Genomic DNA, 5,761 nt, shown 5'->3' with positions numbered 1-5,761 from the left:
GTGCCTCTTCTTTAATCTTTAAAACAACTCATCGAGGTGGATTTATTAGTCTCACTGCCCAGAAGAGGAAATAAAGGCACAGAGAGTTTAGTAACTTCCTCAAGATCACACAGTAAGTGGAGGAGCTGGGATTTGCACCTACGTACTCTGGCCCCAGAGCCGAGGCTCTTACCTCTTGTTCACCTAGTTTAAGGTGGTTGCACCTGTTCTGCAAACCCACACAGGACCACTGACCCTCGTTCCCAGCCTTCCAGTGCTGTCTCAGCCAGGGTAAAACTCTGTTCTTCTGTTTCCCATGTGCAGCTGAGGAATATTACTCATTATCTTGAGTGTTTATGCGTATGTCTGTTTTGAACGTTAGACTTGTGACTTTTCAGGGACAGGGTGATGTAACTTACCCATCTTTGTATGTCCAGCACCTTGCACAATGCCGGTACCTAATCCAGGCTCAAAATTCAAAATAGACCTGAATGAATCGTTTCTCATCATGAGACCCTCAGAACTGTTTGTAAGGAAATGCCCACAAATTATGTCTGACCTAGAGGTTGCCGTATGGGGTCATCTTATTGTTAGAATTTGATCCATTCCTGCATCTTTAGAAGCTGGGACAGGTCTTGGTATATAATACATGTGAAAAAAAAATCTGTGAATGAATGAATGGCTTTGTAAGGGAGGCCAAATGAGAGGATCGCCGCAGCTTTTGGAAACTGTCTACAGGAGAGATGATAGATGTTTGGAAGGGGGAGCCCGGGGCCCCTTGCAGAGACCCCCCATGCGGGCAGCCTCTGTGGCAGCTGATGGAAGAAAGGTGCCCCCGTTTGAGGTCAAGGGAAGGGATGTCCTGCGTTTATGACTCTTCATTTGACCCTCAGGGGTGCCTAATTTTGGCAGAAGAATGTCTTGGCTTTAAAAGGTACTTCACCCCTTTACAACCGGTATAATTGCTGTTGCAATGCTTTGCCCCAGCAGTGTCTTAATTAGGTCAGATTTCATACCCCGGGCTTTAACTTAATCCTCCCGTATCTGCAATTCTAAGGTTCCCTACTCTTGGCATTGCCAGGAAGCGTTCCCATTTTCTAGATGGGGTGGGGGGGGACACTCTGCCCTAGAGCCTGTTTTTGCACTCTTCCGGGGGTGCAGACGGGGTCCAGGGGAGCTAGGGGAAAGGAGATGAATGTGCCAAGCGAGTCATCTAAATTTTTCTAAAAAAGAAAATCCCACTGCTTTAAAATTTATTTTAATGTTTTTATTTATTTTTGAGACAGCACGAGCAGGGGAGGGGCAGACACAGAATCCGAAGCAGGCTCTGAGCTGTCCGCACAGAGTCTGACGCGGGGCTCAAACTCATGGACTGAGATCATGCCCTGAGCCAAAGTCGGACGCTTAACTGAGCCATCCAGGCACCCTAAGAAAAAAATCCCCTTTCTAAGTCGCCCTGTTCTAAGCACTGTTTGGATATTGCTTGGATAATTGCAGGATCCAAGGCTCTTCGTGTTTAGTTAAATTATATAGTTTGGCACTCTGTGCGTTAAAAAAAAAAAAAAGCCACCTTTTTATTATCTGCCTTTTATCAAGCAGAACACGCCCCTAGAGTTATATCCTTCCTCTCCCCACCATGCCACCCAATAATGAGAAGTAAGCCATTTGCCAAGAAAACAAACACAATATAAAAATGACACAAATACATAATCCCCAACCCAGAAGGAAAAGAGCATCTGCCAGCTGGTGGTGTAATATTTATCCAGAAGGGAAGGTGCCCCAACAGACTGAAATTCCTCTGTGGGATGGGGGAGGCTGAGGGGAGGTCAGTGATGGAAATCACCTGTATGGGCCTGGCCCAAATGGGGACACGGTGGAAATCAATTCAGCGAGCTCCGTGTGGCTGTCCCCTATTATGGGTGCATTCAGGAGGCACCTGAAGAGGCCATCAATCAGTCATGTGAAAGGGGAGGGGTGGGGGGAGAAAGGAGGTAATTGGAAGTCAGCTTGACTGGGGACTTCTCCTCCAGCGGGAAGTGTAGCTAGAGAAATACAGGACAGAGACATCCCCAGGTAAGGCAAGCTGGAGCTTTAGCCCCGGCCTTGGGGAGCAGCGTGGTGAGAAAGGAAAATCCACTCTGGCTGTAGCATTTCAGACGAGCCTCTTTGCTAACTCGTGGTCTGCTTCTGGGCTGGGACAAAATTTTACCCCTCCCGCCCGAGAAATGCACTTTCCGTGGCCTCAGCTGACTCAAAGCCCGCACTGATTTATATATAACTTGCATCTAATTCCTTAATCAAATGCTCTTCGAGTGAATAGAAATTCTGTTATTAGAAATTGTGCAATGCATGGAAGCCAGTCAATCTTCCGTTTTATTGATAAATTGGAATGTTAAAACAACTATGCTGGTCGGTATGACAGTTCTGTCTAAGAAAGAGGCAGTTAACAGAGCTGTGTAAATCAGAAGGGTCCTGAAACTGTGGTTGGGGAGACATGATATGGCAAAACGTCTACCAATAAAGTGGAGTATTACAGCAAATTACCCAGTTTATACATGCAGGCAAAGCTTCGCTTCTCATGCCATGTTTGAAAGGCAATAAAGCTTGCAAATGTGATGGGAGCCACTATTTCTGCCTCTGTGCAGCTGTTTATCAGCAGCTTTTTAACACATTTTCACATATTAATGAGGCGGCATAGCAGTTCCAGAATTAGAACAGTGGGATGTATCATTGTCTGCCTTATCTGAAGATGCGCCTGCTGTCAGCGTCGTTACCAGGGTGTGCACAATGGGAATGGAGTTTTGGTGGGTGCTGCACGACCCCTCCTTCCCTGGGTCCCAAACCCCCTCATCTCTGAATCTGCTCATCTCTGCGCTGCTTTTGTGGCATTTGGGCATTTTGCAACTTTGTCTCCTTGTTTCATGATTTATGTGTCAGTACGCCTTGAAAATTCCTCAGTTGCTTTCCCATGGGTTTCCTAAAATAGTCCCTGGCATTCAGTAGGTGCTCCATACATGTCGAATGAAGGAATGAATGAGTGGCCAGGTAGATGGATGAAAGTGTTCCTTCAACTATACTTCAAAAAAGAGTAGAAAAGAAAGTGTTTTCTCAGTGGCTACCCTCTGCAGGCACCCATCACCTGTCACTGTGGCTTCAAGACGCAAAATACATATAACGCGTGGCTTTCCTTGAATTTGCATACAGATGGCGCAATGGCAAATGAGGTCTCTAAACCAAGAACTGTCAGAGACGTAGGAGCCTTTGACACAGATATTCCCAAACACAGGTCTGCTGCTGTGGCCAGAGCGTTGCAAAGTTTTAGCCTTTCTTCAGTGAAAAGAGAAAAAGAAGCGGTGAGTTTTCATAGAGCTAACATGAATTCTCTTAGATTTCTGAGACTGGGTCCTTCTCCATTATTTGACATTGAAATGCCATTTCTTTTTTTAAAATAATGGTAATGGACACTGGCATTTTAAAAAATGCCCTGGGGCGCCTGGGTGGCTCAGTTCGTTAAGCGTCCGACTTCAGCTCAGGTCACGATCTCGCGGTCCGTGAGTTCGAGCCCCGCGTCGGGCTCTGGGCTGATGGCTCAGAGCCTGGAGTCTGCTTCCGATTCTGTGTCTCCCTCTCTCTCTGCCCCTCCCCTGTTCATGCTCTGTCTCTCTCTGTCTCAAAAATAAATAAAAAACGTTACAAAAATTTAAAAAATGCCTTAACTTGGCAAAACAAAAACTTCCTGAGTCTCTCACTTTTTGGGTTTTTTTTTTTTTTTTTTTTTTTTTGGTTGGGGGAAAAACTGGCTCATTTCAGCGAATGCTAAGACCTGTCAAGTGCTAAAGTACGTCTCTGTCCTGTCTCTTCAAAGCAGGCATCCGGGCAGGATCACATGAATCTTGTGGGAATGCCATCACTAAGCTACGAGAGATTTCTGAAATCCAGGTCAGTCGCTCTAAGAGAGGAGCCAAGAGGCCAGTAGACTCATGTCTCATGCTTTCTTTTCTGCTGCACATGTAGTTGCTGCATTGCCTTTGGGCGGGACATATACGTGCCCCGTCGTGAAAATACAGAGCACCTCTCTGAGCTCTGAGCATTCTAGCTGGTGCGAATTGTGGGAAAAGAAAGCGCTGCGTAGGCACACCTGCACAGTCACGCCTCCTTTCTCTGAATTCCCACGGCTCTTACCGTCTACGCCACAAAGCACAGCCCTGGCTTTTTCATATTGTCGTCTGTGCCGTGTTTATTATTCTTACCTCCCCTAAAGGATAGGAACAGACGACTTGAATCCTGTTCCTAATTGATAAACCGGTTTGTTTGGTTTTTTCCTTTTCTTGAAAACACAATCTTTTCTGGAGGCGGTTGGCCACTCATGGTTCTACACATGTCGGAGAGATGTGAGATTCTGTTGACCCGGTTTCCCGCGCTGGCTCTGTGACTGATGGATGACACTGTACGAGTGAGTGCTGAATCTCACGGACTCCAGAGCCCTGTCGCTAAGAGGAAATGACAGTCCTGACCTGCCTCGCTGTGAGAAGTGTCCTATGCATTAACTGCCTAATGATGCTAATGCTCTTTGAGAATATAAATGTGAAACATTATCATTATGGGTAATACTAGTCTTCAGTTTTTAAATGTTTTTCCTCAAAGGGGAGAGGCAGAAAGATTATTTAAAGAAATAGTGAATAGAAGGCTACCGTTTGTGCTTCATTTATGACTGACTTTGATCAGGATGGCATAAGCAGTGGGAATGCGGTCTTGAAGTCCTGAAGGTAATTATTTCTACTTCGGGGCATGAAGTCTTTTCTTTCTCCTCCTCCCATCAGGGAAAAAAGAAAGAAAGAAAAAGCTAGGAACGCTAATGCTCTTAAAAAAATAAGACGATTTCTCTATGTCAGGTCTGGAAATAGTGTTTGCTAAAGTTACTGCTACAAAAGTAGCCCAGCTGAGTAGACAGGAATTGCCACAGAGCTGGCCTCTGCCTTCACCATCTTGCCATGGAAGGAGCCAGAAGCAGGAGAGGTCATAAGATTTTTTTTTTTTTAAAGCTCCTTTAGGTTTTTAGAATTTTAAGAGTAAAAGGATTCTTGTAGATCCTGTAATCCTTGCCCAGTGTCCTTTCTACTTGTGACAGACATTTGTGGCTCCCTGGTGGTGTGTTTCCTGTTGCCGCTGTAAAAAAATGATCACAAACTTAGTGGCTTGAACCAATACAAATCTATTATCTTACAGTTCTGGAAGCAGAAGCCTGCTGAGTCTTAGGGGGCTAAAATCAAATGTTAGCAGAGCTGGTTCCTTCTGGAGGCTCTAGGGAGACTCTGTTCCTTGTCTCTTCCAGGTTCTGGGGACAGCCCACATTCCTTGGCTTGTGGCCACATTGCTCCAGCCTTGCTTCCGTTATTGCATGGTCTTCTCTTCTCTGTTAAATCTCTCTCTCTCTCTCTCTCTCTCTCTCTCTCTCTCTGCCTCCTCCTTATAAGGAGTCTTTGATATATTGGCCGAGAAAATGCCAAGTGTAAGGGTCCTGAGGTAGGGCATGCTTGGTGTATGAGTAACAGTTGAGAAGTCAGGATGCTGAGGGTGATGCAAAGGGAAGGGGCAGTAGAAGAGCTCAGAGATGGGGGCAAGGGCAGGTCATATAGGACACAGAGGTCAGTGTAAGATTCTTGGCCTCTGTTCCACAGGAGAGGGAAACTCCTACTGGCTTTGAGCAGAGAAGTGACTGCCATGATCTGACCCACATTTTCCGAGGACCACTCTGGTTGCTGGGTGGAGACTGTGACCATCC

The sequence above is a fragment of the Prionailurus bengalensis genome, chromosome E4 (assembly GCF_016509475.1).
Source record: "Prionailurus bengalensis isolate Pbe53 chromosome E4, Fcat_Pben_1.1_paternal_pri, whole genome shotgun sequence".
Lineage (NCBI taxonomy): Eukaryota > Metazoa > Chordata > Mammalia > Carnivora > Felidae > Prionailurus > Prionailurus bengalensis.
Note: the sequence above shows the minus strand (reverse complement) of the source record.